The following is a 24,087-nucleotide window of genomic DNA, read 5'->3' on the forward strand; positions in this document are numbered from 1 at the left end:
AGGCTTTGTTAGACCATTGCTAATGTAATGAGATTTGAGGTCTGCTATTCAACACAATTTTCAATGGGCGCTTTCCCGAGGGCTAAATTGCTGCCTACAGACATTTTGATTATCAAATATAATTTAAAAATAAAAGAATACAAAATGCCTCTTTTTGTCTCCAGCTCCCCTCCTTTCGCATTCATCAGTTTATCTCCTGGAGGAGGTTTGCTCAGCAGAGTCCTGTGCTCAAGCTTGCAACGCCTGACTCTCACCTGGGGCTCCTCCAGCCCTCCTCCCGTCCCGTGACAGGTCCCAAGGTAACTCTCCAGTTGACCCAGATATTTCTATGTCAGGAGCCAATCAACCTTGAACGTATGAGTGATCTGACTCCTTGTCTCTCAGCCAGCTCCAAACATTCACATGCCATATGCCCACTACTCCATAAAATTGAGCTACACTCACGCACTGATGAGTGTAACGATCATTTCAGAGCCTGTTTATCCATTCTAAACCTGCCCCTGCTTCAGTGCAATTTTCTTCCAGGTTCTTTTCTTTATGATCCTGCATGTCTCCCTGTGAACTTTGTTTTGACCCTGATTTCTCTAACTGATAACGATTGTCCTGTTAGAGAGATCAAGCTATGCTTTAAAGTACACTTGCAGGTAACTGTAGAACTGCATGCCCAAGCTCTGTGTATAAGCTGCTACGAGACTATCTGACCACCTTTGTTACAAAGTCCCATTTTATCTCACTGGCCGCTCGTTGCTTTGTGCCATGGTGATAGCCTCTCAGGTCCACTGGCTCTCAACCTGCTGTGCATTCCCCACTCCATACCACCCCCCATACCAAATGGGGACACCCTGGAACGTCTGGCTCTCTCCAACCTCATGCCCAAGCTATGGGGAATCCTGGGACCCTGTCTCAGACCCACTCTCCACCTAAGTCCACCATGCTGGCATTCCTGTTCTGCCCACCTCGTATAGCCATGGGACATGTAAACATACAGCCCTGGGACAGACACATAGGTAGTCAACCAGAAGCTCAGATGGGAAGCAAGCCATAAGTCCCCTGAACTCTGAGTTTCCCAAACCTCTGCAGGGAATCCTAGAGATTGAACAGGACACCGGAAGTAGGGCACAAAACCCACCCTACCCCCTCTTATCTCTCTCCTAGTTCCTCCCACCCCTAACCCCACAAGGGCTTTGGCACTTATGTGATAGGAATTTTCCTTTTATCATAACCTCTATTCTTTCATGTTCCAAGGATTGATTCTTGATTTGTGAAAACCCAGTTTGGAAATTTTTTGGAAAATTACTTTTCTTTTTAAAAGCATGTTTTTATGATTTTCATCTAGACAGAGACTTTAAAATGCTCAAAGCTGAGTGAGGACTTCCTTGTTCTAGGCATTATCAGTCTTCCTCTCTCCTGGGGCAAGAAGCCTAAGACTCATAGCCAAATGTTAAAAAAAAAAAACTGCTTGGCAAAGGGGAGGGAGGTATACTTTACCAAGAGGCAATATACATTGTATGATCTTTCAAAAAATTACACTGTTGCAAAGACGTACAGTACCGCAGCAGGGGAGCCGACAGGGGCCTTCGTCATGTTTCATGGCTGCATCACAGTCTGTTCCTTCACCACACGGACATTGTTTCATGGCTGCATCACAGTCTGTTATAAATTGTTTTTCAATACTGCTAATTCCCCATGTTGATGTATAGGTATTTTCGCATGTTTCCTTCTTATCAACAATAGATATCTTTGAGGCTAGGTCAGTCAGTTTGGTAGATTAAGGTAATAAAAGTGGAATTTCAGGATCAAAATATGAACATTTTTAAGGCTTTAGATACATGTTGCCAAAGTATCCCCTTCTCACCATAAAGGTAAACTCGCCGACAATGGTGCATACTCCAGGCCTCTTCATGGTGGGTCATTATCATCCATTTAACTCTTTACTGATCTGGTAATTTGGTTTGCATCTACCTAAATATTAGTGAGATCAAACATATGTACATATACCTTTGACTCCTTTTTATTTTTTTCTCTTTTTTCTTTTTTGGTTTTTAACTACCTAGTCATATTCTTTGTACATGTTTGGGAGTGTGGAAATAGATGAAGAGCACTCAGACAAGAGCAAGCAGAGACTACTCATTTCAGAGCTCACCATAACAAAGGAGTCAGCCATCATCACTTGCTTTTGGCAGTGACTTAAGGCAGGGAAGTGGGAAAGCTTTATAGTGAAGTAAAGGGAAGGCTTCAAGTATGCTCTGATTGGAAGCTGTTGGCATGGGGAAGCTGGAAATGAACTAACTAGAAGTGGGTCATCCCATATGATTTGTTAGGGGAGCATATTTGACTATCTCTGGTTGGTCTTGAGTTGGAGCTGTGTCAAAACTTAGGGAAGGTGGCAGTAATGACCAAGTCATGGCCATTTGGGGCTGATTGCTAGAGAGACTGTGGGTCAGAGATTTTTTATTCATGGACTAGCCATTGTCAATTTACATATTCAGTCTTTTAGGAGGGGAAAGATAATCTCTTTCTCTTTGACAGGTAAGAAGTGCGTATAGGGTAAGGAGATTCAATCTTTGACATTTATGTTGCAAATTGATCCTGAGTTGTGAATTTGTTTAAATGTGTTTATGTTATATCAGTTTTTAAATTTTATATAAACTGTTAATTTTCATAGCCTCTGCTTTAGTTAGCTTGGAAAGATTTTTCACATTCAAATATTATAAAATATTCACCTGTATTTGCTTCTGATACTTGTACTATTTTTTTTCAGTTTTAACATATTTGGAACTCATCTTGGTATAAGGTGGGTGGTGGAAGACTAGTTTTCTTTTAATCCAAGCTGATATGCAGCTGCCTCAACATCGCTTATTAACAGATCTATCCATTGCCCGTCAATAGATTCTCACCAACAGTTTTGGTTCTGATGAGACTATAATATCAGCGTGTGAATTTTTAAGTAAAGTCTAAGCTTATGAAATGCCTCACAGAGCTTTAAATGGTAAGAATCCAATGTGGGGGAAAGGCAAGGAGTAAACATCATTGTGGACAGTTAAAAGAAAATCCAGAACTACTTGTTGAAGTAGAATGATGCCTGTCATTCACAAGAGCTTATTATGTGTTTCCAGCTTTTCTTTTAAACATCTGACAAAACGCATACATCTTAAACATCCCATTCAAAGACTTTTGGCAAATGGATATACCTGTGCAACTCAAGCTATTACCGAGATAATGAACATCACAATCATTTCAGAAGTTCCCTCATGTTCTTTCTCACTTAGCCCTGCCCCCCCCCATAGAGGCAATCACTGTTGTGATTTTTTTTCCATCATACGTTAGTTTTGCCTCTTTTTGTCTACAACATATTTTGAAATGCATCAAAAATAATATGCATTGATGGAAGGATAGAGGGATGAATAGATGGCTGGCTATACAATTAAGCAAATATAGTAAAACATTAATGATAAAATCTAGGTAGTAAGTGTATGTTTATTCTCTGTAAAATGTGTTCAACTTTTCATATGTCTGGAAATTTACATAAGAAAATGATAAGAAAGACAAAGAAAAGCAAAACCCAAAGAACAGCTAAAACACTTCTGAAGAAGATCAAGGTCAGGGGAATATTGCTAGATAGCAAGAAAAATATAGAACCAGCCCTGATGGCCTAGTGGTTAAAGTTCAGCGCACTCTGCTTTGGCAGCCCAGGTTCGGTTCCCAGGCGTGGAACCACACCACCCATCTGTCAGTTGCCATGCTGTGGCGGTTCTCACAATAGAATAACTAGAAGGACTTATGACAAAAATATACAACTATGTACAAGAGAACAGAATAGAGAACCCAGAAACAAACCCACACGTATGCAGAAACTTCATTTATCATGGAAATAGCATTGCAGGTCAGTGGAGGAAGAACGACCTTTTAAAGAAATGGTACTTGGACGTTTGGTTATCCACAGGGAAAAATAAAATAAAATAAGATTCCTTCCTGATAGCACAACACCAGATGAGTTAAGGACTTGAATGGGAAGGCAAAAGTGTGAAAGTTTTAGAAGACGAGTGAGATGTAGTTGACGGATGCTCAGCACCCATTTGCACTTTCTTCTGATGTGTATCCCTGCACTGCAGAAATCTTTAAAAAAAAAAAAAAAGGAATTTCTCAAACTCCCAGTAGCTAAGGACCAGGATACAAATTAGGACTCATCAAATAGGTGCACTCACATGAGATTTAGTAGGTGGCATTCAACCCTGATTGACACAGCATAAAATATTAGAAATTATCCTTATGCTCTTGTTGTAAGAAAGCATTTCTTAAACATGACACATATTAGGCAAGTCATAAATCCAAGTAATTTACATTTGACTTCTGTTCAACAATAACAGAGAAAAAAACTCACAAAATAGTTGACAATATTTGCTACACATATGCTTGGTACAGATTAGAATCCAAAATGGATTTTTTTAAAAAACTAATATGAATCGATAACAAAAAGAGAGGGAGAAGTAAAAAAAAATTGGCAAAATACGTGAAGAAGAGGAGGTGTGAATGTCCCATAAATATATGAAATTATACTTAATCTCACCAGTGATCAAGAAAATGCAAGTTGAAACAACAAAATAAAATTCCACACCCATCAAATTGGTAAACATTTAAAAAGCGGATGATACAAAGTGATATTAGGATAGGGAAAAACTAGAATTCTAAAATACCACAAACAAGAATATATTCTGTGACACCACTTTCGAAGGGAGGCTGGAGTTACCTAGAAAAGTTCAACATGGACATACAGTACTCTGCCACACAGACATTCCTCTTCCAGGAGTATAATTTTGAGAAACTCTTGTACATATGAACCAGGAGGTAAGACTAGGAGTGTTTCTGGGAGCAATGCTTCCATAGGAAAAAATCAAAAGTAATCCAAATATTCATCAACAGTAGAACAGACAAATGAACTGTGGGATAGTCACTCAATGAAATAGTATACAACAATGAAAATGAGTACGCTGTTTAAATGTACACATGCATACACAAGTGCATATACATACGTAAGTATAACGTTACATGAATTAACTTCCAACTCCAAAAACTAGAAAAAAACCAAAGTAAATCAAAATAAAGACAAACAAAGGAACTAACAAGACAAAAGCAGAATTTAATGAGTTAAAAAACAGAAAAATACTAGAATTATTGGAAAAATACAAACGCTATTTCTTTGAATAAAATAAATGAAATAGATGAACTGTTAGCCAACTAATTAAAGAAAAAAAGGCAAGATGGAGAAACAATGAAGTAGAAAAAACCCCAATCAAGAACTTTTAACAAATCATAAGAAACTACTTTGCATAGGTTGACCATTAGTCCCACATCCCCAGGGCAGTTCATGCCTGCTGTCCCAGCACCCCATCCAGTTATCACACACTTTAACTCTTAATTGGAAAAGGAATTTTATGCTCACCCTAACTTTGCACAACTCTGTATATAAATTTGGAAACCTAAATTGAAATGAATAATCTTGCAGAAAAATGCAGCAGCAAAATTAACCACAGCAGAGACAGAAAGTCTAAACAGGACAATTACCATAGAGGAAATAGTTATAGATTCCCCACAAAATAAGCACCAGGACAAGAAAGTTTCACAGGGAAATTCTACAAAACTTTTTAAAGATCAAATGATACTAATGTTACTTACACTATTCCAGAGCACAGTAAAAGAAGGAAAACCCAAATTTAGTTTGTGAGCAGCGTGAATTGACACTACAATTTGAAAAAGATTGCACTCAAAAGAAAACTATAAAACATTCTCATTTATGCGTATCCATGTAAAAATCTTAAACTATTAGCCAATAGAATCCAATACAACCACTCTTCTGATTTTCTTTCACCATAAATTAAATTTGTCTATTCTTGAATTTCACATAAATATAATCATACAGTATTGATCTGGTTTTTTGCTCAACAAAATGTTTCGACATTCATTTATATTGTTTGTTGTAATAGTTGTTTGCTGCTTTTCATTACAATGTAGCATCCCACTATATAATGATGCCACAATTTGTTTATCTATTTTCCTGTTGATGGACATTTGGGTTGTTTCCAGTTTGGGTCTAGTATGAATAATATAATTGAAAATTCTTATTTTCATTTCTTTTAGGTAAATACTTAAAAATGGAATTGTATGGTTAAAGAGTAGATTAATATTTTACTTTATAGGAAACTACCAAATATTCTCCAGAGTAAATGCATCATTTTATATTCCCGCCAATAGTACATGAAATTTCCATTTGCCCCCCCATCATTGTCAACTCTGGTATCGTTAGTTTTTTTTATTTTAGCCATTTGAGTATGTGTAGTGATATTTTATTGTGGGTTTAATTTGCATTGAGCAAATTCTCATATGCTCATTGGTCATTTGTTTATCTTTTTTTTGTAAAGGATCCACTCAAATCCTTTCCCAATTTTATTGGATTATTTGTCATTTTGTTGATTTATAAAAGTTCTTTTTATTATCTAGATATAAGTCTTTTGCCATATGTAAGTCTTGTGAATATATCTTCCCAGTTTGTGACTTGCCTATTCATTTTCTTGATCTTATCTTTTGATGAGCAAAAGATTTTGCTTTTGAGGAAGTACGATTTATCAAATATAGATTATGGTTAGTGCTTTTTGGTCTTGTCTAAAAATATTTCTCTTCCTCAAGTTTATGGAAGGCCCTATTTTGTTTTGTTCTAGAAGCTTTATAGAGTTAGCATTTTTTGTTTAGGTCTACGATACATCTCTAATGTTTGTGTATGATGTGAGGTACGGATTGAAGTTTACTTTTTTCTGTCTGGCTAGCCAGTTGTAGCCAGTATTATTTGTTGAAAAGATTTCCCTTTCCTCAGTGAATTGCTTTGACAGCGTTGTCAAAAATCAGTTAATAATATGAGTGTTGGTCTCTCTGGTCTGTTTCATTGGTCAATTTATCTATTTCTATTATCTCTATGCCAGTAGTTCTCAACCAGGGTGATTTTGCCCCACCCCTGGGTTGCAGGTGGAGGGAGGCATTTGGCAATATCTAGACATATTTTTTGTTTGTCACAGGTTAGAGAGGGGGCTGCTACTGGCATCTAGTGGATAGTGGCCAGGGATGCTGCTTAACATCCTACAGTGTGCAGGACAATCCTCACAACAAAGAATCAGTCAGCTCAAAGTGCCAAGGTTGAGAAACCCTGCTCTGTCTCAACATAACACTGATTTGACTATGGTAGATTTATAGTAAGTCTGGAAATCAGGTAGTGTAAGCTCTCCAATTTTGTTCTTCTTTTTCAAGATTGTCTTTTTTATCCAAATTTTGGAATTTTTATTTTTCATTTATTTATTTTTTGGGGGAAGATTGGTCCTGAGCTAACATCTGTTGCCAATCTTCCTCTTTTTGCTTGAGGAAGATTGTTGCTGAGCTAATATCTGTGCCAATATTCCTCTATTCTATGTGGGATGCCACCATAGTGTGGTTTGACAAGTGATGCTAGGTCTGTGCCCAGGATCCAAAGCCACAAACCCTGGGCCATCAAAGTGGAGCATGTGAATTTAACCACTGCGCCACCAGCTGACCTCTCAAATTTTGGAATTTTGAATGAGAATTGCATTGACTCTTTAGGTTAGATAAATGGGGGAAAATGGACTTAACAATACTAAAAGTCATCCAATCCATGAACATGCTATAGCCTCCATTTATTTAGGTCTTCTTCACTTTCTCTCAGCAATGCTTTGGAGAGTTCACTGTAGAGGTTTTGCAAATATTTTGTTAAATTTATCCCCAAAATTTTTCAGGTTGTTTGATTCTATGTAAATTGCATTTTTAGTTTTATTTTCCAAATGTGCATGCTATTACAGAAATGTAACTCAATTATATTGTCCTTGTACTGTGCAACTTTGTGAAACTTATTTTTCCTGGTATTTTTTGTAGATTTCCTATCTGCAAATAAAGATGTTTTACATCTTCCTTTCCAGTATCTCTTTATTCCTGATCTTAGGGAAGAAAAAGCTTAAGTTTTTACTAATAAGCATTTTGTTAGTTGTAGTTTTATTTTAGATATTCATTATCAGTTGTAGAAATTTCTAGCTTAATGATAGATTTTACCATGAATGGATTTTAAATTTTATGAAATGCCATTTCTACATCTAACGAGATGATCATACATATTTTCTCCTTTATTCTGATAATGTAGTGAATTACATTAATTGATTTTTGAATGTGAAACTTGAATTCTTGACATAAACTTTAGTTTGTTATGATGTATCATCCCTTTTACATATTAATGGATTTGATTTTCTCATATTCTTAAGGATTTTATTTTAAGGACGGATATTGATTGACAGTTGTCTTTTCTTGTAATGTTCTTGCCTGGTTTTGGTATGAAAATAATGCTGGCCCTATAGAATGTTTGGGGAAGTGTTCCCTTCTCTCTATTTTCTGAAAGATTTTATCTAAACTTAGTATTATTTCCATCTTTCATGTTGGTAAATTTAGCAGTGAAGCCATCTGGGCTGGCAGTTTTCTTTGTGCAAGATTTCAATTATGAATTAAATTTCCTTATAGATGAAAGACTATTCAGATTTTCTATTTTTTATACCCATTTTGATAATTTGTGTACTCTAAGCATTGCTTTAATGATATCCTACAAATTTTGCTATGTTGTATTTTTATTATCATTCAGTTCAAAATACTTATCCTTCATTTTTATTTCTTAACTGATGGGCAATTTTGAAATGTGTGCCTTAATTATCAAGTACTTGAGAATTTTCCAAACATTTTTGTTTTTTATTTCTAATTTTATTCCACTGTGGCCAGAAAATATACTCTGTATCATTTCAATCTTTAGAAATTAATTGAGGATGTATGTATTCTTTATGGTCCAGCATACAATCGATATTAGTACTGTTCCATAGGCCCTTGAAAAGAAATGTGTTGTTGAGTGGAATGTTCTAAAATATCAGTTAATTTAATTTGGTTATAATGTTATTCAAATCTTCTACATTGCTATTGATTGTTTTCCTACGTGTACTATCAATTACTGAGAGAGGAGTGTTAAAATCTCTAACTATAATTGTGGATTTCTTTATTTCTTCCTTTAGTCTGTCAGTTATTGTTTCATTAAATCCTGTTGTTACGTACATACACACTTATGACTTACACATATTCCTGATTAATTGACCCTTTTGTCATTCTGAAATGTCCCTCTTTATCTCTGGTAATGCTTCTTGTCCTGAAGTCTACTTTGTCTGATATTAATATTCTAACTTGAGCTTTCTTAAGCTTACTGTTTGCCTGACATTTTTCCCCAATTTTCTGCTTTTATCCTATTGTGTCTTTATAGTTAAAGTCTGTATCTTATAAACAGTATGTAGTTTGACCTTGCAACTGGACAACGTTTTAATTTGAATATTTATTCTATTTACATTTAATGTAATCACAAATATTATCTGCGTTAATTCTACAATCAATATTTTATGTATCCCATACATTATTCATTCCATTGTTTCTCAGTTTCTGCTTTTATTTAGAATTAATTATTTCTTAGGATTCCTTTTTATCACTGCTCTTGATTTATTAGACATACCAGTTTCTTTTCTTTTTTAAGTTGCTGCTCTATGGTTTATAACATGCAACTTTAACATGTTATAGTCTGCCTTCAAGTGATATTACGCCATTTTACATATAATGTTAGAACCTTACAACAGTGTGCTTCCTTTTACCCTCCTTCCAACCTTTGTTGCCTTGCTGGCATACGTTTTACTTCTATGTGATATAGTCTTGACAATAAATTATTATTCTTTATGCTTTTAGCATCCAATTATCACTTTGAAAATTGAGAAATGAGAAAAATAAAGGCATTTTATGTTTATTCTCATGTTTACCATTTCCATGGGTCATATTTCCTTGCTTCTTTGTATATCTCACAATTTTTTATTGTATGCCAGTTATCACGGGTAAAAACAGTAGAGACTGAGATAAATAATATTTACCCCCAGAAAAGGACACGTGTATTCTTCTATCAGGCACTAGCATGGGGCCCTGAATAAATGTGATCTGAGGTTAAGCTGAACTGGGGCTTTGTCATAACTTTCATTAGGTTCAAATCACCACTGACTCTAAATATTTTCAGGGTGGGGTAAGGACTTTCCCTTAAGCAGGGCTTAGGCTTTATGCATCAATGATTTCAAGATCTCTTTAAAATTCGCTGCCCAGCTGCCCGCTTTCAGAACCACAGGATATCTCTCTCTGCTTAACAGCCCAGCTTTCAGTCTTTTGAGTCATTGAGGTCTTCTCTTTGCTCTTCAGTCCCTCTTCTGGTTTTGTGCATTTCTGGAAGATCTCGCTCCATCCTGTTGCCTAGCCTTTGACAGTCTCTAAAGTGTACTTGGTAATGGCTTGTACTGCCTTTAAGTGATTTCTCTTGATTTTCCCGCTCTGCTTCTCATGTTCAGTAGGTTCCTGTCTTGCACTCAGTGAAGTCTTGAAGTGCCTCAAGGAGAATGAATCTCCCTTAGCTGTCATACCCTGCAAGCAGCTTTCAGAGGGATGCGTCAGTACATTTGACTTGGAAAGGTGTCATGAGCCTCGAGGAGGATATCTCTACCTTCTTCCAGCCCTCTTGCCTTGGCGGAGCCTTCAGCACACTACCTACCCCCTTGCACGCAATGAAAACCACTGAGAAAGTGATAGCAGTTAGGTGTAGTTTCACTCTGAACAGAGATCTTCAGGATTCTACTCCATCTTTCATACCCAGCCATTAAGATTTCCCTTTATTTCTATCTACGATGGATTCTTATTTTTCCCCTCCCTTCCCCAGCAATAAAGACAGCTGTAAGTCTATTGTCTCTTAGAAAAGGTTCATCACTTTGTCTAGTTTTTAGCTCATTTAACTTTCTTTGCATCCTCACCTCTCTGATGGGTTTAAAAAATTAAAAACTATGAGTTTTTGGCTTATCTTGCTTGTCCTTATTGTTAGGATCTTGCAACTTTCTATATTCTAGCTGGTAGCAGAAGTTTCTCTCCATCTTTGATTTTTAAGGAGCACGCTTTGAATGGTCATGGAGCTATAACCTCTTAATATATGTTCTCACACATGATTTTCAAAGTTTTACTTAACCTCCAAATATAGATTTTGTGTAAGTTGATCTAGGAAGTTCCTATTTGATAAAATTAAATTTGATTTTATCATTAATGAGAATGTAAAAATAAAAGGTGAGGCAAAGGAAAAGGGAAGAGGATGCATACTGGTTAGGTGCCTACTACGAGCTAAGTACTCTACCAGATACTTATACGGCATTACCTCTCTTAATACTCTTCACAACTCTGTGAGACAGATGTTACTATCTCCATTTTACAGATGGGAAAGCAAGGTCTCAGAGAATAAATTGTCTGTGGTCACCCAGAGTGTAACTAGATGTGATAGGATCTAAGCCTAGTTCTCTATGATTTCAAATCTTGTGCTTTCTTTCCAAGTATATTATATTCTTGAGACAAGAATGCATGTGGGGCACAGGGAGGAAATCATTTAGGCGTTAGTGGGTGACCAGGTTGGAGAGGTAAGGTGGGATCAGATCAAGTGAGCCTTGATTCTAGATGTAGATGTTCACAATTGACCTCAAAGGCCATTGGTATCATTTCAATATCCTAGATTCCTAGGGAATGTAAGAAAAATTCTTCTGGAAGCACTGGCAGAGACAAAGGCTGGTCGACTTAGCCTCCCCATAGTGTGCACCACCAACCCAAACCCGAATGAACATACAACCTAGTAATAACCACGTGCTTGCTTTGCAAATGCAGCTTAGAAGCACGTTCTCTAACCTCCCCTTTGGACCAGAGTGCACCCGGGCCTGCTCCTATGTGGACACTCTAGAGCTTGCACTGCCAGCCTCGGGGGTACTGAACAGACAGGACCAGGGGCCAGAGCTCTGCATAGAGGCCTTTGCCAGAAACTGGGTAGCTGACCTTCTCATGGGCAAAAGACAAGAGAGTTTCCCACTGGGCTTTATGAGTGTAGTAATATGAGGCATGTAATTTCCCTGAAATCAAGTGCAGGAGTTATAGCCGCTATTTTAAATACATGCTGGGTTTAAAATTTGCTTTCACATATTCCTAAATTGTGTGTCATTTTTCATGCAGTTGAAACCAAAGAGGCAAAGTCCTAAAACTTTAAAAGATTTTTTTCCACATCATAAAAACCTTAGTCAACATTTTTCCGTATGCTTATAGAGAGTTAATGAACTTACTCATTAATATTTTTGTAGAACAATTCAAATGTGATAACCCCTCATTTAACTACTTCTCTCTGAGCAACAGAAGCTTTAAACTACATTGCACGTACCTTAAAATTCTATGTGCCCTTCGGGAAAATAAACGTGCTTGCTCCCTCTGTGTTTAGAAGCCCCCATAAACAGTGTGTCGTGTCTGCCGCTATTACCATCTGGTAGCTGACATCAATTCCCTCGCTAGTGTTCTCCAACAAGGCAGCCTTATATGAACGCTTGCAGCAACATTTGACAGGCTTTGGTGACGCAGTGGGGATTAGGCTCAGTTCCTTTATTGTGCTGCCTCTCTGGTGGAGATTTCTCAGAATCCAGGCAAGTCTCAGATTTGGAAAATTCTAATAGTTTAGCTGGAAGGAAGCAAGCCTAAGAAAGGGCAATGAATTAATTCTCCACAGGCCTATCCATTCTAATGTGCAGGGAGAGGTGACCAGTGACTAGAGAGCATTCGGGTGCCCTTAATGACCTAGAGCTCCGTTAGTCAGCATATTTTCAGCTTGTTCCTCATCTTTAGTACACTCACTTAATCGAGCATCAGAGAAGCTGTGACAGAATTAATATTCAGGCAAAGCTTTGGATTAGTAGCCAAGTAAAAGCCACATGGCTCCCTTGCTGTTTCTGCTGAGTGGTGATCACCGTTTTATACAGTAGCCAGATGTCCAGCTTTGAGAGCGTGTTACTCGAAAAGAATAAAATCAGCTTGGTTTTCACGAGGGAGAAAATGAGGGGTCAGATCTGTCTGTTTCATTGATGCAGGAGAATAAAAGAGCATGAAGCATGGGAAGACCACCACTGTAGAGACTACCAACGCAGCTGAGGTAAGTGTCACACTCATTACACAGTGAAGTAGAGAAGAGAGCCCTGGGTTCAAATTATTCTCTTGCTCTTTAGTAGCTATTCAGCAATGACAAGTGACCTAGGTCTCTGAAATCAGGTTTTAAACCTGTAGCATAAAATAATATATACTTGATAGGGTTGTGATAAGAATCAACCAGATTATAGTTAGGAGATTGAAGTGGGATCATACTAAAGTTAGCGGGGTCAGAACAACCATGGCCATCTGGATCAGAGTGGTGCTTAAGATCAGTCTGTGTGATTATGACCCATTGGGTCAAAATGACACTCTAGGTGAGTGGGACTATGGCCCCTTTGGTCAGAATGACGCTTAAGGACCTCATGGATCTAAATCTCCATCGGGTGACACAAATAAGCATAGGTGAGGACCTGGAGACTAGATAGAAATGCCAAGTGGGGCAAGCCCTGGAACTGAATCAGCTGCAGGGAATGAGAGAAAATCAAGACAGAGATAAAGCTGAGATAAAATATGGGATATGTACATCAGAAAGCTCCATGTCAGGTCCTGACAGGTGAGTGGCACATCCTCCAAGACATTCAGGCTGGCCAACTGACGTCAGAAAGTAGGGACCAGCTCACATCATTTAAAGGAAATTCACCCACATTCCTGGGGAGATGTTATCATTGAGACCAAAATATAAGACATAATTCTAGGTTTTATTTGAAATTTGACGGTTCTTGAAACCATGTAATGCTATCTCTACAGAAAGATTGGAACTTTTTGCTCCTTTTCAGAACGGTAGGTTAATAGCTGCTACAGTCTTCCAACTTTTGAAATTCAGCAGTCTTTGGCCATCTCCACCTGCGGTATTCTATGCAAGGGACTTTGAGATTGTGTTGAGACTATATTTTATTCACCATTGCACCTACAATATCTAATGCATTGGCTGCACATAATTCCTCAAAGTTTAGTTGGATGGGTGGATGGATGGATGGTTGAATATGTTATTATTTCTCAGTCTGGATTATCTTTTCCTGCCTTCCATTCAAAGTCATCCCTCTCTTCAAACATCCCAACTTATATTCCCAGAAACAGGCCCTTCTTTCTTTTCTGGTGATCCCAGAGCACTTGGCTCATATTTCTGCTAGAGCACGCAGTGTATCTTATAATTTTTTCAGTGTCCGTCTCCCCCCTCATTTCTACCAGATTTTGAGCCCCCAAATGTAAAGTGCACATCTTTTGCATGTTTAACTCCCTAACTGGGAGTAAACTTAACAACAGTCATGACGCCAAGTTATAACTGAACTTTTGCAAACTAAAGGCATAGGAGAACTCTTGAAAGCAGCCAAAGAGAAATGACACATTATGTATAGAGGAACACTGATTGAAAGGACAGCAAATTTCTCATCTGAAACCAGGGGGAGTAGCATAATATTCTTCAAGTACTGAACTAAAAGAACTATCAATTAAAAATTCTATATCTGGTGAAATTATCCTTCAGGAATTAAAGGGAAATAAAAACTTTCCAGACAATGGGAAACTACAAGAACGTGTTGCTAGCAAACTAACTCTTAAAAATGAACTAAAGGAAGTTCTTCTAACAGAAAGGCAATGATAAAAGGAAGAATATCAGAGCATCAGGAAAGAGGAAAGAACAACGAAAGGGTAGAAATACAGGCACTTACAACAGCCTAAGCTCTTCCTTATGAGTTTTATAAATAACATTTGACGATTAAAACAAAAATTACGCAACACCATCTGATATTCAAGACAATTATGTTTAAACATGAGGAAGGTAAGGGAATTCAGGTTTCCACACTTCACTTGAAATATTAAGTGTTGATACCAGGAAACTAGTATATTCTGGATCTTTCTGGATGTGTTTGTGGGTGAGATTAACGTTTAAATCAGTGGACTTTGACTAAATCAGACTGCCTTCCATAATGTGAATGGGCTGCATCCAATCAGTTGAAGGCCTAAATCAAGCAGAAGACTGACCGCCCCCAAGCAAGAGTGAATTCTACCAGTGGATGACCTTGAGACTTGAACTGCCTGGGTCTCTAGCCTGCCGGCCTACCCTGAATATTTTGGACACACCAGCCTCGATAATCACATGAGCCAATTCCTTAAAAGAAATATCTTTCTATATGTATACATGTCCTATTTGTTCTGTTTCTTTGGAGAACTGTGACTAATGCAGAGATACACTCAAAAGACATATAAATAAATGGAGATAGAATCCTAAAAAATGTTCGAATGACCTTAACGAAGGCAAGAAAAAAGAAACAGAGAAATAAGAATCAGAGGACACAAATAAAAAACAAGTAATAAAATGACAGATTAAAGTGCTAATATAGAAATAATTATCTTAAATGTAAATGATCTAAATATAGCAAATGACAGAGATCTGCAGAATGGACAAAAAATACTACCCAATTCTATGCTGCTTACAAGAAGCTCACTTCAAATTCAACAATGGATAGGCTGAAAGTAAAAGGATGGAAAAAGACATACATTGAAAACATTAATATTCTTTTAAAAGCAGGAGTGTCTATATTAATATATGACGAAGTAGACGTCAGAGCAAAAAAATGTACTAGAATCAAAGATGAGCATCACAAACGATAAGAGGATCACTGTACCAGGAAGACACAATCATCCTAAGTGTCTAAGCACCAAATGACAGAATCTCAAACAGATAAAGCAAAAACTAATAGAGTTGAAAGGAGAATTAGACAAATACACAATTATAGCTCAGGACTTCAACACCCTAGTCTCTGCAACTAGACAGAAAATTATCAAGTTTATGGAAGAGCTGAAAAACACAATCAACCAACCACATCTAAATGAAATATATACAGTAGTTCCCCCTTATCCGCAGTTTCATTTTCTGTGGCTGCAGTTACCCATGGTTTTAACTACCCACGGTTGACTGAGGTCTGAAAATACTGCTATGTCCCAAGGCCTACATCATTCATCTCACTTCATCTCATCACGTAGGCATTGCATCGTCTCACATCATCACAAGAAGAAGGTGAGTAGAGTACAGTAAGACTGTTTGAGAGAGAGAGACTTAACTTTTACTACAGTATGTTGTTATACTTGCTCTATTTTACTATTAGTTATTGTTAATCTCCTACTGTACCTAATTTATAAATTAAACTTTATCATAGGTATAAATGTAGAGGAAAAACACAGTACATATAGGGTTTGGTACTATCCTCAGTTTCAAGCATCCCCTGGGGGTCCTGGAATGTATCCTCCGCAGATAAGGGGAGAATATGGTAAAACGCTCCACCCAACAACAGCAGAGGACACATTTTCTTTTCAAGTAACCATGAGACATTCACCAAAGATAGACCATACCTTGGGCCATAAAGAAAGCCTTAACAAATTTAGAAGAATTGAGGTTATAAAAATTGTGTTCTCCAACCACAATAGAATCAAGCTAGAAATCAACAACAGAAAGACTACAGACAAATCTGTAAACATGGGGAAATTAAACACACATCTAAATAATCTATTGGTCAAAAAGGAAGTCTCAAAGGAAATTTGAAAGTATCTAGAAGTAAATGAAAATGAAAATACAACACATGAAAATATGCGGAATGCAGCTAAAGCAGGGCTGAGAGGGAAGTTTACATCATTAATGCTTACATTTTAAATGAATAAAAATCTCAAATCAGTAACCTAAGTTCCTACCTCAAGACACTAGTAAAAGTAGGAAAAAATAAATCCAAAGAAAGCAGAAAAAAGGAAATAATACAGATAAGAGCAGAAATCACAGAAACTGAAAATAGGAAAAAATAGAGATAATCAATGAAACAAAAAACCAGTTCTTTGGAAAAAATCAATAAAACTGATATACTCCAGCAAAAATAGAAGACACAACTCACCAATATCAAGAACAAAATAGGGAATATCACTATATAGCCTACAGCCATTGAAAAGATAATACAGAAAAAAACTTTATTCTCATAAATTCACTAACTTAGAAGAAATGGACCAGTCCTTGAAAACCACTAACTACCAATCTAACCAAGATGAAATAAGCCATCTGAATAGCCCTAGAACCAGAAAAGAAATTGAATTTGTAATTTGAAAGCTCTCAAAAGAAATTTCCAGGCCCAAGTGCTTTCAGTGGAGAATTCTACTAAACGTTTAAACAAGACTTACACCAGTTTACTACAGTTTCTTCCAGAAAACAGAAGATGAAGGAATACTTCCCAACTCGTTTTATGAGGCCAGCATTAACTTGATAGCAAAACCAACAAAAGACAGTACAAAAAAAGAGAATTACAGGTCACTATCTCTCAAGAACTTAGATGCAAAAGTTCTCAACAAAATATTAGCAAACCAAATCTAACAATGTGTAAAAAGAATTATACACCATGGCCAAGTGGGATTTATTCCAGGTATGTGAGACTGGCTCCACATTTGAAAATCAATCAATGCAACCGACCTTATCAACAAGTTAAAAAAGTGCAATCATATGATCATATCAATTGATGCAGAAAAGCACTTGACAAAATCCAACACCAATTCTTGATTTAAAAAACTCTCAGCAAGTTAGGAATAGACAGGAGTTATTTCAACTTGATAAAGAGCATCTACACAAAACCTACAGCTAACATCATGCCTAATGGTGAAAGTCTGAATGCTTTTCCCCCAAAATCTTAGGCAAAGATGTCTGCTGTCATCACTCATACAACATGGTACTGGGAGTTCTAGCAGGCACAGTGAGCCAAGAAAGAGAAATAAAAGACATACAGATCGGAAAAATACAAATTAAAATGACCTCTACTTGCACATGACACAATTGTCTATGTAGAAAATCCAAAAAAAACTATAAAAAAAAAACCCTCTTAGATCTAATATATGAGTTTGACAAAGTTGCAGGATAAAAGAATAACACGAAAATCAACTGCCTCTCTATATACTAAAAATGAACACACAGAATCCAAAGTCTAAAACATGGTGTCATTTATGCTTCTCCAAAGAAAATAAAGTGTTTAGGTATATATTTAATAAAGCATGCATGGGATTTGTATTCCAAAAGTTATAAAATATTGATGAAGAAATCAAAGAATAACTAAATAAATGGAAATACATACTATGTTCATAGAGGTAGATTCCTCTCCAAAATTGTCTATAGGCTTAATGAAATTCTTATCAAAATCCAAGCAAGTTTTTTCATCAACATAGACAAGCTTATTCTAAAATTTGTATGGAAGGCACAGGTCCTAGAACAGCTGAAACAATCTAGACAAAGATGGAGAAAAATGGGAGGAATCGCTACTGGATATTAATGATTTCTACATAACTGCAGTAATCAAGACAGTGTGGTATTGACAGAGACATAGAAATACAGGTAAACCAAGCAGAATAGAGAACCAGAGGCAGATTCACACAGTTATGCCCAACTGATTTTTGACAAAGAAGCAAACCATTCAATGGAGGAAGTTTAAACTTTTAACAAATGATGCTGGGAAAAAATTATTAACCTTGACCTAAACCTCACAAAATGAACTCAAAATGCAACAGATTTAAATGTAAAACATAAATTTGACGTAAAACATAAATGTAAAATAAAATGTAAAATATAAAACTATAAACTTTTAGAGAAAAAAGAGGAGAAAATTTTTGGGATTTAGGGCTAGGCAAAACGTTCATAGACTTGACATCAAAAGCATGATCCATAAAAGGAAAAATTGATAAATTCAACCTCATCAAATTAAAAACTTTTGCTCTGTAAAACCCATGTAAAAATGTGAAAAGATAAGCTACAGATGAGGAAAATATCTCTTCAAACTAACAAAGCACTAACATTTAGAATATATAAATGGCTATCAAAACTGATGGCAAATATAAAACAAGTTTATTAGACAACAGGCAAAAGACGCGAAGAGACATTTCACTGAAGAGGATATATAGATAGAAAATTAAGGACATGAAAAGATGTTCAATGTAATTAGTCATCAGTGAAATGCAAATTTAGACTTCAGCAAGATATTGCTGCACACTTATCAGAATGGCTAAAATAAAAAGTAGTGACAACGTCAAATGCTAGTGAGGATGCAGAGAAACTGGATCACTCACCCTTTGCTGTTTCTCCAGAACAATATATGGGAATGCAAACTGATACAGCCACTCTAGAGAATAGGTTGGTGGTTTCTTACAAAATTAAACAACGTGTTGCCTTGTTCCCATGTGTATATGTTCTCTTAGTTGTCATCATGTTGAAACCTGTTTTGAGGGGTGATTGGAATAAAAATGTTATTAAAAGTTCGGTCTCTGATCTCTGATCCTGATGTCAATCCAAATAACGAGAACAGAGTCTTGAGAGAAAAGGCAAAGCTTTACTTTGCCAGGCAGAGGGAGCAAAGCAAGGGCTAGTGTCTCAAAAATTGCAAACTCCCTGTTAAGACATGGGTAGGGGTTTTTATTTAGGGTTTTAGGTCGGGGAAGGGGGCCGTGGCCTTCTTGGTCAGTGTTTTCCCATTGGCCTGTCTTTGGGACTGTTTCCAGCGGAAGAGACAAAGGATTTCTCAGATGAGTGTCCTTAGCTCTTTATCTCCATGGTAGAAGGTAGACTCTGACGTCAGGAAGCCGAGGAGTTGGGCCTGGGAAGCTTTGGTTTCTTGATGTTCTCTGGACATTAGTTTCTCTGTAAAAGAACTTCAAGTTCCAGGGATTAGCCACAGCTTTGGTGGAAGCCCAGCGTGAGGCCATCTGGACTTTAACAATTTGTAACTTCTATTTGGTTGTATAGCCAGGGAGTCGGAGGTTAAACAAACAAATATTTACACATGAGTGTAACTGAAGAAACAGGAAACTGGGAATGTGTGCTTTTGGTTTTAACCCCATACATGCTGGATTCACTGTAGGGGAACCGATATCAGGGCTGATACTAACTAAGAGCTGGTAAGAAAAGTGGTGCATGTGAAAAAAAAATAAACATACAATGGCCATACAGGACAGCAATTGCATTCCTTGCATTTATTCCAGAGAAATAAAAACTTACACTCACACAAAAGCCTGTGCACAAGTGTACATAGCAGCTTCATTTGTAATAGATGAGAACTGAAATCAGCTCACACATCCTTCAACAGGTGAATGGTTAAACAAATTGTGGTATATCCATACCATAGAATACAACAATAAAAAAATGAATTATGGATACCTGTGACAATCTCCAGAGAACTACGCTGAGTGAAAAAGCCAATACCAAGGGCTATACACTATATGATTCCATTTATATAACATTCTGGAAATGACAAAATTATAGAAATGGAGACCAGATTAGTGGCTGCCCAGGGTTATGATGGGGCAGAGAGAATAGGTGTGGGGGGGGGGAGGGGGGGGGAGGAGGTGGGTGTGGTTATAAAAGAAGAACACAAGGGATCCTCACAGTGGTGGAAATGTTCACTATTTTGACTGTGGTGGTGGATACATGGATATACACAGGTGACAAAATTACATGGAACTTAATATACACACAAACACATACACAAAACTGGAGAAATCTGAATAAGATAGGTGAACTGTATTGATCTCAGAATCTGGTTGTAATATTGTACCATAGTCTTACAAAATGCCCCCATTGGGGAAACTGAACACAACATAGAAGAGATCTATCTCTGCATATTATTTCTTATAATTGCATGTGAATCTACAATTATCACAAATGAATTAATATTACCTCATTTCAACAAGTAGTTATTATGTGACAATTGATTTCTGAAAGAGTAAACGTTTATATTTTTATTTCAATCAGAGGAGAATAAATGATATCAGAGTTTGTTACAGATTAACTCAAATAGTCCTCTGTTATAAAGAGCTAAAATGTATTCAAATCTGCCCAAAACAAAGACGTAGACACGTATTTACCAGAAGATATTGATGTGAATCAGTTAATCCTCTCTAAGGGCTGAAGGAGACACCCAAAGAGATCTAGCAAGATCTCTGGGATAAAACCAGCCTGGAAATATGCAGTGCTCTCTCTCTTTTTCTCTCTCTCTCTCATTCTTGATTGCGTAGCTATAGCCCCATCACCCATCAACACAGAAACTGCCTTACACTGATTTTGGAATAAATATTTCAAGTGCACATTTTATAGGTTATTAACTGAAATAAATTGCCTGGAAATATTCACCACTGTGATCACTCTTATTCATAAAGTTTGAATATTTGTGATTAAAATGAAAATATGTTTATTTAAAACTAGTTACCATTAGGCATCCATCAGGAATGAAGCCAGAAGGCCAGTCTGCCACACATCAGAGAGCTCTTGCACCTACAAATCATGTCATGGACACAATGGCTCCTTGCATTTACACTGGGAATGCTGTAGGCCAAGGGTCTATGACTTCAACACTGCACATATGTGGCTGTTATTTAGAACTCTCCGAGGTATAGGTTTACATTACCATCTGCCATCTCAGTTGCTGTTTACATTTGCCTTAAAAGTGGGGGTGGGCGTAATCAATTAAAGTGTGCATAGAAAGCCCTGAAAGAACCAACCACAACAACAACCTGAACTTGGGAGAGGTACACGTCTATCCAAAGGGGAAATAAGGCATTCGTACTTTCTTCTCTCTTTGAAAACATTTCCTTTGAACTTGGAAAATTAAGTGACAAAAGAGTGTTTTAAAATTCCTAACATGGTTCAGCTTCTCTGAAGAGACTCAGAAATAATCTCAACTATATATATATATATATATATATATATATATATATATTAATATATATATATATTAAGCCAGTCCTGGTGGTCTAGTGTTTAAGATTTGGTGCTCTCACAACTGCGGCAGGTTCATTTCTTGGTCAGGGAACCACACCACCCTTCTGTTGGTTGTCATACTGTGGCAGCTGTGTGTTGCTGTGATACTGAAAGCTATGCCACCGGTGTTTCAAATACCAGCAGGGTCACCCACGGTGGACAGGTTTCGGTGGAGCTTCCAGACTAAGACGGACTAATAAGAAGGGCATGGCCACTCAGTTCCAAAAAACTGGCCATGAAAACTCTACAAATAACAGCAGAGCATTGTCTGCTCTAGCGCTGGAAGGTGAGAAGATGGTGCAAAAAGATCTGGTAGGGTCCTGCTCTGCTGCACAGGGTCGCTAGGAGTCAGAATCAACTCAATGGCACTAAGAGCAAAATATATGCTTTAAAATCAATTTAATTATAAATGGGACTTGATAAAAATGTAAAACTTTAGCTCTGTGAAAGATTCTGTTAAGAGTTTGCAAAGACAAGCTATAAACTGGGAAAAAATATTTGCAAAACTCTATTTCTAATAAAGGACTAGTATCCAGAATATACAAAGAATTTTCAAAACTCAACAGCAAAAAACTCAAACAATCCAATTAGAAAATGGGTGAAAGGCATGAAGAGATAGTTCACCAAAGAAACCTACAGATGGCAAATAAGCACGTGAAGAGATGTTTATTACTCAACAGAGGAATGCAAATTAAAACCATGAATAACACCACACACCTATGAGAATGACTTAAAAAGGTTGTAACAACACTGAATGTTGGCAAATACGTGGAGAACCTGGGTTACTCATAAATGACTGGTGGACATATGAAGTTGTGGAGCCATTCTGGAAAACAGCTGGGTAGTTTCTTACAAAATTAAACATGTAATTACCATATAAGCCAGCAATGCACTCCTGAGCATTTATCCCAGAGAAAAGAATACCTATGTTCTCACAAATGCCTGTACATGAATTTTCAAAATAGCTTTATTTGCAATAGCCAAATGCTAGGAACAAGTCAGATGTCCTACAACAGATAAGTGGTTAAACTTCAGTACATACCATGGAATATTACTCAGCAATAAAAAGGAACAAATTATTGATGCATGAAATGACTTGGATAAATCTCCAGGAATAATGCTGAGTGAGAAAAAAAAGCCAAACCCAAGAGGTTACATACTGTAAGATTCCATTTGTGTAATATTTTTGGAATGACAAAATTGTAAAAAATGGAGAACAGATTAGTGGTTGGCAGGAGTTAAAGAGTGGGTAGGGGCAGGGACAGTGAGGAGGGGAAGGGGAGGGAGGTGGGAATGGCTATGTAAGAACAACATGAGAGATCCTTGTGGTAATGGAACTGTTCTGTATCTTGACTGTACCCATGTCATATACTGGTTGAGGTACTGTACTATAGTTTTGCAAGATGGTACCATTGGAGGAAATTGCTTAAAGGGCACAGGAGATTTCTTTGTATTATTTCTTATGACTGCATGTGAATCTACAATTAGCTCAAAAAAAGCTTAATTTAAAAAAAGAGTTGAAGAGTTTAAGAAGAAAGCTTATTTTTTTCACTCAAGTTTGGAAATGAAGATGGTGCTAACCCCTTGGCCAACAAGGTTGTTAATAAGAAGACAAAAGAGGCAGTTTGGAACAGAGAGCTGCTTCTAGGGACTTTCCCTCAACATCTGGGTGTCTCCCTTTCCAGCCAGGAGCATCACCTTTTGGCTGCTTCCATCTCTATCCAGGAGATTCCAATAAGGACCAAGACAAACTGGAGCAATCAAGGAAGCCTGCTCTCTACTGATTTGTTATCAAGGCCTCTGAAGAAATTCTAACCCTAGGAGTCAACCTCAGAATTGGTTTATTATGGTTCTAGCCCTATTATTTGGGATGCTGGCAAGGGGAAAGGAGGCATCGACTAACTCAAAAGCAGTGACTACCAGGTAGCTGAAGCCAATGAGGGGCTTCTCGGGACCTACACTGCATGTGACCTCAGGAAGGAAACAAAACAACACGCAAGGATGGCGCTCATACCTCTTCTGTGAGAATCTGTCTCTTGAGTGTCATTGGCAGGTGGCCTCCTGGCTGCCCTCAGAGGTCTCAAGCCCTTCCAGTCTGTGCTGATCCTTTCCTGATCCCCTAGACTGACCTCCCTGCTCTTGATGCCCAAACCAGTGACTACAAACAGCTGCTTTTCTAGTCAGCACAGGACGTCTCTTCCAGCGAGCTTACCCAGAACACAGACCCTTCT

This window comes from Equus asinus, chromosome 1 (assembly GCF_041296235.1).
Source record: "Equus asinus isolate D_3611 breed Donkey chromosome 1, EquAss-T2T_v2, whole genome shotgun sequence".
Classification (NCBI taxonomy): Eukaryota; Metazoa; Chordata; class Mammalia; order Perissodactyla; family Equidae; genus Equus; species Equus asinus.